This window comes from Sinohyriopsis cumingii, chromosome 13, assembly GCF_028554795.1.
Source record: "Sinohyriopsis cumingii isolate HCF-2022 chromosome 13, ASM2855479v2, whole genome shotgun sequence".
Taxonomy (NCBI): Eukaryota; Metazoa; Mollusca; class Bivalvia; order Unionida; family Unionidae; genus Sinohyriopsis; species Sinohyriopsis cumingii.
This window is the reverse complement of record NC_142973.1, coordinates 26,617,797-26,629,951: the sequence shown is the minus strand read 5'-3', so window position 1 is coordinate 26,629,951 and position 12,155 is coordinate 26,617,797.

The window sequence follows — 12,155 nt, the reverse complement described above, 5'->3', positions numbered from 1 at the left end:
GAGACACGGACATGAGAATGGCCATGATGAAGAAAAACGAATTACCCATCGTTTACGACAACGAGTCTTTTAGCAAGTTATTTCGTACCCCGGTAGAACTGAATCAAGGACTGAATTTGATGTTCGTGTATTCCGATGTGGTGGAGTACAACGTGGTGGGACACACCTCTGTACCGTTACTGCGTGTCATTCCTTTCAAAGTGGATTCTGCCACGACCGCTGACGAGGAAGGTGGAAACACTTACCACGTCCACCGCGAATTTGTCCATCCTCACTATTTGCCCATCAGCAAGTCGTATTTGGACACGGTCAACATTGCTATAAAAGGAGATTTGGGACAAAATATTCCATTCACCAAAGGAAAAGTCACGGTGAAACTCCATTTTCGAAAACGGTTTTCTCACGACTCTTAAGTCATGTATCCAGTGTACCAAGGGGTTGCTCGACAGCGAGGACACGGTTTAGGAGATATGTTAAAATCGGCCTTTCGTTCGGTGGCCCCGGTATTGAAACCGATGGTGACACGCGGATTGCACGCCTTGAAAGATGCGGCACTGACGCAAGGCAAAGAATTTCTCCAAAATGTCATCATCGACAAACAAAACCCTAAAGAAGCCTTCATGAGGGCTGGCAAAAATGTCTTGCTGCAAACGGGTAAAGACATTTTAGGCCGACGAGACACACCTATAAATGCCCTGCACGCTACCGAGTCAGGCATTCAGCAAGGACAAGGCAGAAAGAGACGACGAAGAAAACACCCTTTCACCAGACTTCAAGCTAGAAAGGCCATGAAAAGAAGAACAATTCGAGACTTAGACGTTTTCGATTATTGAGACACAGAAAAAAATGATGCACCGAGAGTCATGTGCTTGTTCCAAGTCGGAACTGGATATGTTTGCCATGCCCCCCACCATGATGACGATGCAAGAATCCCAGTGGGTGGAATTTCATCTCGTCTCCTCATTGACCGATTCCGCTCCCATCGAGTTTGAAATCAAAGGACAGCCCGAAGATTACATCAATCTGAATAGCAGTTACCTATACTTGAAAGTGAAAGTGATCGAGCCACCCAACGCTAACATAGACGCTGATGAAGCAGTAGCTCCCGTCAATAATTTCATGCATTCCTTGTTCAGCGAAGTGGACTTGTACTTGAATAACAAACTGGTCAGCAGCAGCATGGATACTTACCCTTATCGACCCTACCTGGAAAATCTCTTGACGTACGGAAAAGAAGCCAAGAACACTCATCTGGATGCTTGCGTGGTATGGAAACCTGACCAAGCGAATAAGTTCAACGGCATTACACTTGCTGGGGATGCTCAAAATTTATCGGGATTTGTAGAACGACAAAAGAAGATTGCTGGAAGTCGTAGTTTAGAACTAACGGATCGCTTGCATTTGGACATGTGGTTACAAGAAAAGTATTTGCTGAACGGGGTGGATATCCGCCTGAGACTGAATCGGAGCAGTGCCGCTTTCCATTTGATGGCTGCTGCTGATGCCACTTACAAAACCAAAATCGAAGAAGCCAGACTCTACGTGCGACGTGTGGAAGTGTTGCCTAAAGTAGGTAACGACATCAGTCAGACGTTGAGCAGAACGACTGCCAAGTATCCGATACGTCGCGTGGAAGTGAAAACCTTCACCATTCCTGCTGGACAGCGATCCATGATCGAAGATCATCTGTTCCAAGGACAGTTACCCAAGCGTTTGATTGTTGGTATCGTCAAGAATTCAGCTTTCAATGGAGCCTACAATGAAAATCCTTTCTACTTTAATCATTACAATGTGTCCAAGATCGAAGTCAGTCGCGATGGCAAGACCTTGTGTACCAGACCCTTTGAGCCTAACTTTGGTGCCGCGAAGAATTATTTGAGATCGTACTTGTCCCTGTACGAAGCTACCGGACAGTTAGGAACCAACACCAGTCACGGCATTACGTACGACGATTATGCAGGAGGCTACGCTTTGTGGGCTTTCGATTTCACTCCAGACCAAGGCAGCGACGAGGGACATTTCCACCCTATAAAATCCGGCCAAATTCGTGTGGAAATTCAGTTTGCGAGTCCACTGGATGCAGGGAACACAGTGAACGTCATCCTGTATGCAGAATTCGATAATACCATAGAAATCAACAGTTTGAGAGAAGTCATTCTAGACTATTAGAAGCCATGAAAGACTGTTATCCCTCTTTACCTAGTGAAGAAACTTTGGAGATAGAATGTGAGGAAACTGTGGAAAAAGAAGAAGTGATCATGATGAAGTCAAGATGGCCAGAACAAGAAGCCCATTTAGTCTCCTGTTTTGCCAAACACTTAGTCGAAAAAATGACGGAATTGATCAAGAAAAATTGCTATGGATGTCAAAACGATCATCCCAGTCAAATTCAACACGATAAATGCCTGATGCTGAGTCAAGAAGAAAAATTGGACGAGTATCTGGACGAGGCTTGGAGTCTCATCTCGGACGAAGATGTGTTGCATCAGTGGTATAAAGACTTGCGTGAACATTCTTGTCCACCATTAACCACTCAAGAGATCCATCGTATCGAAGCTCTCCTGAATCAGAGTGAGGAGACGAAACGAAGAAACGGTTATTTGTCAGACATTTTCAAGCAAAAAGTCAGGATCGAATTGACGACTTATTATTACCTGTGAAGAAAAAAAAAACACACAAATCAATGGATACCTGGGAACTTTATTACCTTTTGAACCACAGTTCGTATACGGCTTCTTGGAATCCTGTCGTCTGTGCTAAAGATGAACTCCCTCATCGCAAACCTCAAGACCATCTAGCTTACGTGATCAACACGGACGACAGTCATCTCCCAGGAACCCACTGGGTAGCCGTTTACTTTCCTCAAGAAGGATGTGTGGAATATTTCGATTCGTATGGATTGCCCCCTTTGGAAGACGATATCATTGACTTTATGAGAAGAAATGCTCAAACCACCCGATTCAATAATGTGAAATTACAAGGCACAGATTCCTTGGTGTGTGGACAGTACTGTATGTATTTTCTGCATCATCGCAGCCTGGGCTATTCCTTAGAACATTTAGTGATTCATTTTGATCCTCGTTCTTCTTCTAGAAACGATGTGAAAGTAGATCGATGGTTTTGTGACCATTATGCTTATCTTTTGTCTCAAGCTAGGAAACGTAGTGTCCATCAATGGCCTAATGACTTCCAACAGTGGAAATCACAATTTCATTCACAACGTTGTCAGCCCTGTTTAAAGTAGACTGTAAATTGAAAAAAATGTTTGTGATTTGAAACAATTGTTTGATGTTATATTGTTGGATTATTGTTAAAAATGTTAGAGTTGTTTAGTGTTAAGTGATTTTTGAATAAAAAATGTTGTGTTTTGAAAAGAATGCCTTTGTCTTTTGTTTAGCTATAAGAATATTGGATTGATGCTCTTTAATTTCTTACTATCCCTCTCATGACACTCATTGAACGTTGCGACTCGAAAACCGTGGGGGATGTTTTCCTTCACGTCCGCGCTTTGACTTTAAGAACCGGGGCAGTTTCCAGTCTAACCATCCATTGTCGACTCATCCTCCTACGAAGATGTGCTCCAAACTAGCTAAGCTCAACGAAGCCTACGTGAATTTGCATAGGGTCAGACACAGTCTGATACCGAAGCCAGAAGAAATAGAGAATGTGAGAATGCTAAAAGTTACTGAAGACCTGATAGAAGAGCTCTTCAGAGAAGAAGTGAACAGGGGAAAAGAAGAATGGACAGAGAAGTACAGACTTCAAAGACAGCAGCAACAGCAGCAACAGCAACAACAACAACAGCAGCAGCAGCAACCTGAAGCTGACAGAGGCTTTGTCGATTGTCGTATCGACACCAAAGAGTTCTTCTTCTCTTTCCGAAGAAGCAGACCTATTGCCAGAAAGTCTATCCTCAGAGGACATCGCATTCTTAGAAACTAAAAAAAGATTGCCATAGCAAACAAAAAAACAAGAAAAACAGCCCTTTTCAGGGCTACCCCAATACTCTAGAAAAGAAATAACCATCAATTTGCCAAAGTGTGTAGGTAGAGTAGTGTGAAAATAAACACTAACTCTTTTTTAAAAAAATGTGAGGGTATGTGTTTGTGTATAGGATTGTGTGTTTGTAAGTGCTCACGTACGTTGGTGAGCTTAGTAGATTAAAATAATGTCTTTTTTGGTGTTTGAGGTGTAGATTTGGGGTTAGATTGAATTGCTTTGCGTATGTAAATAGTCTATTGAAGTGATTTATAAAAGATTTTAAAATAGTGATGGGTAGCATACAAAAGTGAGTGAGTGTTTCTTTTAGGTCCGCGCGTTGTTGTTTTTGGTCATGATCTAGGTAAGATCAATTTTATGTTTTTTAGGGGATGTTTTCCTTCACGTCCGCGCTTTCACTATAAATTGAAACTCGTTCGGCAGTCTAGCTACCCTTGTTGATTGATCAACACCAAAAATGAACACGAGACTGGCGAAACTGTTGGAACTTCATGTGCATCTGGAATATGCCAGGCGCATACTAAATGAACTGGCCGCGGAAGCCATTGTGGAAGAGGGAAGGATAAGAGAGGAGGAGGAAAGAAGAAACAAAGAAGAGGAGGAGAGAAGATATAAAGAAGAGGAGGAAAAAAGATACAAAGAGGAGGAGAGAAGATACAAAGAAGAGGAGGAGGAAAAGGAGAGAAGAAGAAATTTCAGAATCCCAGAAACCGAAAATTGGGATTCTGAAGCCACATATCCTGCCTCTGCTCTCTCCCCCAAAAAAGTTAAAAAGTAACTGGGGAACAAGATGTGTATGTGGCGCCAGGCCTGGAAGGTGCCACCATTAACCAGGTGTCCATGAAGTTCAAAAAAAAAACAGCCCTTTTCAGGGCTACACAATACTCAAGAAAAGAAATAACTATCAATTTGCCAGTGTGTGTAGGTAGAGTAGTGTGAATATAAACACTAACTCTTTATTAATAGTGCGAGTGTTTGTGTTAGTGTTTGTAACTGCTCAAGAAAAGTTTGTGTGAATAGTAGTTTCTTTATTGTTTCTTAGCGTATGTGGAGAGTATAGTTTGGGTTTTACTATATGAAATGAGAAAGTAGGGGATGTTTTCCTTCACATCCGCGCGTTGTTTGGTCATGATCTAGGTAAGATCAATTTTATGTTTTAGGGGGATGTTTTTTCCTTCACGTCCGCACTTTAAGTATAAGAACTCACAACGTTCGTCGTTCGCACCATTCTAAGGAATAAAGGAAAGAAAATGGTAGCTGTAACAGAATTGTTTAACCAGTTAAAGGACATTTGGTATTGGATGGTGGATGGAGCTTATGCAGTGGAAAGGATTGAACGTGAATGGAAGTATGAAGTAACCAGGGATTTTGTAAGAAGGCAAGTGACAAACCTAAAATCAGCCATGGATCTGGTGGCAGAGATGATAGAAGAAGAAGTAAAAAGACTAAGAGGCTTTATAGATCCAGAGTATGTAAAGATTGGCCACTTGAAAGAAGCCATGGATAATGTGCTAGAAGTAAGGTGTTTTTTGGAAGAAGTAATGGAATGGACAGAGTGGTCTTTGTCAAAAAAGGCCTGGACCAGATTAAGAAATCGGAACAACTTATGAGAAAAGTGATGGAGGAAGAGGTCATGAAGATCAAAGACAAGTGGAGTAAAGAAAGAAAGGAGAAAGAAAACTTAAAGAAAAAAGACGCATTTGAAAAACTCAACAACAATTGGATAAAGATACAAGAGAAGTTCAGGGCTATGGGGCACCCAGACTGGTTACCAGAAAAAGAAAAGAGGAAGAATAAAGGAATTTTGGGAAAGATTAGGGGGTGGATGAGGAAATGGAGGAAATAAAAGAAGAAGCAGAAGAAACCCAAAGGCCCTTTTCAGGGCCAGCCATATTTCTCGAAAAGAGAATGACTTTTCAATTGCCTACCCCTTTTTTAAATTTAAATTTAAATTTAAATTTAAAAAAAAATTTTTTAAAAAAAAAAAAAAATCCCATGTTCAATTCCCCTTGTCCCTAGACAAGCCCAAACTCTATTCCCCATGTTAATTTCCCTTGTCGCTAAACAGACCCACGCTATAGTTCCATGTTAAATTCCCCTTGTCGGTAAAAGTGACCCACGATTTATTCCCATGTTAATTCCCCTTGTACGTAAAGTGGCCCACGATTTTTCGCCATGTTAAATTTCCATTGTACGTAAAGTGGCCCAGGGGGGTCTGTAATGCTAATTCCCATTGTACGTAAAGTGGCCCCTATTACTACTGACCAACCATTATTTAGACATAAAATCACACCTTACTCCAAGTGACACTGCCTTTACAGAGACACGCCACAACAACCAAACCATGCTGATCTGGGTAGTATTTGAACTTCGGTCCTTTGGCTTCGCGGTTTGGAAAGGGCCGGAAGCAATAAGGTTATGCTGACATGCCGGTAACACTGGTCAACAGTGAAATCATTACTGACTTGAAAAGGCCCTAATCTGTAGTATTTTGGTGTGCCGAACACGAATATAACCGTGAAAAATTTGTATTGGCTCTCGTTTTGAAGATATTCATATACCTCATTTTCTATGTTTCACTGTAAATTTCTCCAGTAGGACTGCAGCAACATCCGGAATAATGATGTAACATTGCATAATACCATCATGCTCACATCATCCACAGTTGATTGCATCATTTTCTGATGCAATGCAATACTAATGCCATGCGGCTGCTGAAGTAAGTTGACGTCAGCAGTGTACTATACATGTGTAGGCCTATTATACTAATGCCAGGCGGCTGCTGAAGCTGACGTAAGCAGTGTACTATATAAAGCCCAATCAGATAGGTTCAGCATTTAAAATATTTTAGACGTTGTGCGAGACAGTTCAAGCTACTGTTACATAAAACTTATTATTTTATCCATTTACGTACAATAAAGAACAGTAATGCCTCGAAAGTGTGTTAATACCGCGGACAATTTTTGCTATATTTGTGGGGAAGTGACATTTGCCAACCAGAAGAAAAGTATCAATTCTCAAGTGAAGAAGGCATATCATCTTTACTTCGGATGCAAGGTTGGTGACCAAGACAAGCCTTGGGCTCCGCATATATGCTGTGCTACATGTACAACACAGCTTTCACAGTGGTTGAATTGCAAAAGGTCATCAATGCCGTTTGCAGTCCCAATGGTGTGGAGAGAGCCAAGCAACCACCTAAATGACTGTTACTTCTGCTTGGTTCCTCCTCTTTCCGGCGGAATAACGAAGCGAAAGAAGTCGAGAATAGTCTACCCAAACATTCCGTCTGCATTGAGACCAGTTCCACATGGTGAGGGACTTCCTATTCCAGAACCTCCAGCAGAATATTCTCTTGATTCATCTGACGAAGACAAAGGTGAGTCGACCTGTTCTTCTCCTGGTCCATCAGCATGCAGTGATCCAGATTTTCACTGTGGTGCATCATCAACCCCACACAGAATAACACAGGAAGAACTAAATGACCTGATTCGTGATTTGGACTTATCAAAGAACAAGGCAGAATTGCTAGGATCAAGACTCCAACAATGGAATCTTCTAGAAGAAGATGTCACAATTACTGCATATCGAAAGCGCCACCAGCAATTGGAGCCTTTCTTCAGAAAGGAAAGTAATCTGATATTCTGTTCCGATATTGAGGGCCTCATGAATGCTTTAAAAATCACTCATGACCCACAAGAATGGAGACTATTTGTGGACTCTTCGAAACTGAGTCTCAAGGCTGTGCTTTTGCACAATGGAAACATTCTTCCATCTATTCCAGTAGCGTATGCTGTCCACATGAAAGAGACATACGATAACTTAAGGCAGCTACTGAATTCCATTGAGTATAACAAGTACAGCTGGCACCTCTGTGGTGATTTGAAGGTAGTTGCCCTTTTAATGGGACTGCAGCAAGGATATACAAAATACATGTGTTTCTTATGCGAGTGGGATAGCCGAGCAAGGGAAATGCACTACATGAGGAAGGAATGGACTCACAGGCAGAATGTAGCCATTGGAGAGAAGAATATCCAACACCCAGCTCTGGTTGAGGCTCAGAAAATCTTGCTACCACCCCTTCACATCAAACTAGGTTTGATGAAGAACTTCGTGAAAGCCATTGACCGGACTTTGCCAGCATTCCGATACCTGCATGAAAAATTCCCTCGACTCAGCGAAGCAGAGATTAAAGAGGGAGTTTTTGTGGGTCCTCAGATTCGAGAGCTTTTCAAAGATGACCGGTTCAACAACTTGCTGGAAGGTGACGCGAAACAAGCATGGAATGCTTTTCGCCTAGTTTCTACAAACTTCCTCGGAAATGTTAGGGCAGAAAACTATAAGGAACTAGTAGAAGACATGTCGATGAAGTATAAGAAACTTGGCTGCAATATGTCTCTAAAGATTCACTTCCTTCATTCCCATTTGGATTTCTTTCCTAGCAACTGTGGTATTGTTAGTGATGAACACGGCGAACGTTTTCATCAAGATATCGCAACAATGGAACAAAGATACCAGGGAAAATGGTCCACTACAATGCTGGCTGACTACTGCTGGACACTCCTCAGAGATGCTCCCGAACAGCTGTACAAGAGACAGGCGAAGAAATCTAAGATGTAGTCAATGACTTGATTTTTTATAGGTAGGCTATTACAGTTGACCTTTTACTATTGGAATGCATTTCGTTATGTAAACATTAATTTCTTGCAGATTACAAAAAAACTAGAGCCAATTTTGCAATTTGACTGTCATATTCGTGTTCAGCACATAAAAATTGATAAGAATTGACTAATTTTATTTCAGTAACATGACTTTTGTAAAAATTTGTTGTCCAGTGTAATTTGAGTTCGATCATTCATTAGATTCTATGATGAAAATTGTTTTATCGATATAACAGAACTGCTAACTGAATTCTGCATAAATTTTGTAATTATACTTCTGTGATAAACGGTATCATTAAAATGTCATGCTCAATATTATTTTGTTTATATAACTAAATTGTTATATTTTAAATACGTGGGTACGTATGGTTGCATTATATATCTTTGCTCAGATTTCTGTTATTCCATCCATTAATTTCCTGTTATATTTTATTGTTTGCTCGATCCGGGCAACAACACAGTGGTTGATCATCTCCTTGATAATGATAACTAAAGCACAATAACGGAGGGGCGTATTACACATAACACTCTCTCACAAAGTGGTGGCTTGTCCGGGATTTGAATATTGTTTTCGAGTGAACAGTGTGAGCAAATATAGGATAGAACGTAACCAAAAAGCGTTAATATCTGTATTAATTGTTAAGAAGTATCGATTGGAATGACTTGAACCATTTCCTGTATATTTTATATGTTCAGTGCATACAATTTTCTTGCCGTTTCTTTCATGTTGTGATGATATCATTGTACGGGACTGAGACGTGCCTTTGCTGGTATCCGGTACTTTGGGGTGAAAGGGTCGTATCTGAATTTGTGAAATTTAGGAAAAATTACCTTATTATTCTCTCGTAAGAAAGGGTTGGTTAGTTAAGCCAGCAATAGTAATTACGCCTTTGTTGGTGTGTAAGCTTTAAGCTGAATTTTGGGGAGAAATTCGGGCTGTGTATTGCCCGTTTATTGATTGTTTGTGCAAGGGATAGTCTGGTTTGAGCGACTCCATATAAAGGGCTATACTAGAAGCATGTGAAAGCGCGTGAAACTCGTTTTGAATAGGGCAGTAAGACTAGAGTGGGTAGATACCTTAGTTCTTGTGACAGCTAGATCAGGATGGCGACAGACAGTCAGAGAATTTCAGTCAATTGGTAAGGACGAGTTAGGTCACAAAGGGCCAGGTTAGCAGAATCTGTGGAGTGAAGTATTAAAGAACACAAGGAACAAGTAGCGGAGCGAGAGAAAGAAAAAAGATAAGCAACGGATCAAGAGAAAGAAGCACAGGCAGCCAAGCGAGAAAAAGAAAGAAAAGACAAGCAACGGATCGAGAGAAAGAAAGACCAGCAGTCGAGCAAGAAAAAGAAAAAGATAAGTAGTGGAGCTCGAGTTGTCCAGACTCACTGCAAGCCAAGGAAAAGGCAAGGGAACGCGAACATATGTTAGCAGTGGTGAAGATGAGGATCGAAGCCGAGTCCAGAAAGGGTGAAGACCCGAATGAACGTTCAGGACCCACAATTAGGCGATCTGAAGACAGACGACCAATACAGATCACCATGCTCATGTTCAACGACAAGGACGAAATCACTGATAACGTTTTGACGTAATTAGAAAAGTGTGTACTGGTTTATCAGATACCCAAAGGCCAGTGAGCTATCAGATTCTCAGCATTCTTGGGGGGGGGGCGCGAAAGAAGTTTATCATAATATGACGACGAAAGACGTAGACTACTACTATGCCCCGAAGAAAGCACTGTTACGGTACTATGAGCTGTCGGCTGAAAGTTTCCGAGAACTTTTCAGAGTTGTCGAAAAGAACGACCGAAACAATCGCAATTTCATGCACGCATACGGCATTTTTTGACAAGTAGATGAAAATGACGGGTACGGTGTTAACGTATGAGGTATATACAAAGAAATGAAGAAATAACACGTTTTAATTACGTATCGGAAAGATTTAACCGTGTTCTTAGCGGAGCGTGAGTTCTCTACCTTTGAAGATGGTTACTAGCACTCGCGTCCCATCACCTGGCATGGCAGGGACCGACCCGGCATCAGCGAACCTAGGAAGACCATTGAGGAGGCACCCCAAAGACAGAATTGTCAGAACGGTGGGAGGTCAGGGGCGAGTAAACCCAAACGGGATCATCTCCATGGGACAGCGAAGACCCAGGCGGCAGATAAGGGTACCCTCAGGCATAAAGGAGACCTCCTGTGCTACGGCTGAAACATGGCAGGCCATGTCGTTAAGGATCGTATAAAGGCTCGTCCGACAACGATTAATGCAGTGACTCCGCCTACTCATAAGAAGCGAAAAACAGTGGAGTTGACGAACACAGCTGTAGCTACGGTAGATGGCAACCGTGCTGAATGACAACAACTGTAACTATAATTATCTGGCCTTGGTAGACAGTGAATATGCCAATCCTGGAGATCACACAGTTGAGACGGTGGAAGCCCAGTTTGCCAACAGGACTAAAGATACGTTCCCAGTCGTGAACATTGACCTAGTCTCGCCGTATGTGAATGTGCGAATTGAATCAGCATGTTTGTCAGGATTCTCTCACGACGTGGTCCTAGAGTGAAAATATCATTTGCCACAGCCTAACCCTGTGACCTTGCACGTGGGGTCTGTGGATGCGCAGTCTATGAAGCGAAATTCATTGTTGAAGCCGCTGAGACCCACAACTTCACCTATAAACAGTTGGGAAAACTTCAAGAGAAAGATTTGTCTCTCAACAAGGTACGCAAAAGACGGGTCCATATGGAAATTGACAGACGCCGAAGTGAAGTTTGTATTTAAATGGGCTATCTTGTACACTGGTACACCAAGAAAGGGCCAGATACGTTTAAACAGGTTATCATGCCGAGAGCTAAGGGTGCATAATAGTCCGAGTTTCCTCTGACCCTTGCCACCCCATTTTTTGATATGTGGACATTTATGTTGGGGTGTAGGGTCAGAGCGCATTCCTTATCGAAAAGTTGGAATTCGCCGACACCATTTGGTGTCGGCATGGGGTAGCCGCTTACTAGCCGACCCAGCACACTTGAACGACCTTTCATCGATATATACCTGCATGTAATCGATAGGAATATGATTTATTTTCTCAAAAATCGTGAACATAGCATTCGTTGTCTTTAATCCGCTGACAGACTAGACGAAAGTACGTCGTTGCTGAAAATTTGACCTGAATCTGTCCATTTGCATTCCGAGTCACATGACTATACAAATCTCGGAACCTATATGTCAATAACATAGAGGTCATATAGTCACGTGATATCGACAATAAACACATTTCCCAAGTTGTTGTACATAGAATTTGGACATATTATATAGAAGTCACTTAATGTTTGTAAATAAATATAATGCATACTTAATTCTCAACATATTTATTCTGACAGCAACGAACAGGAACCTGTCGGTATCGCAGCAGGGTGGAGAAAACCGTTTTCAAGAAGTACCGAGCACGTGTCAGCGATGTTTTTTTGGTGGTGTCACGTGACTAACACATTT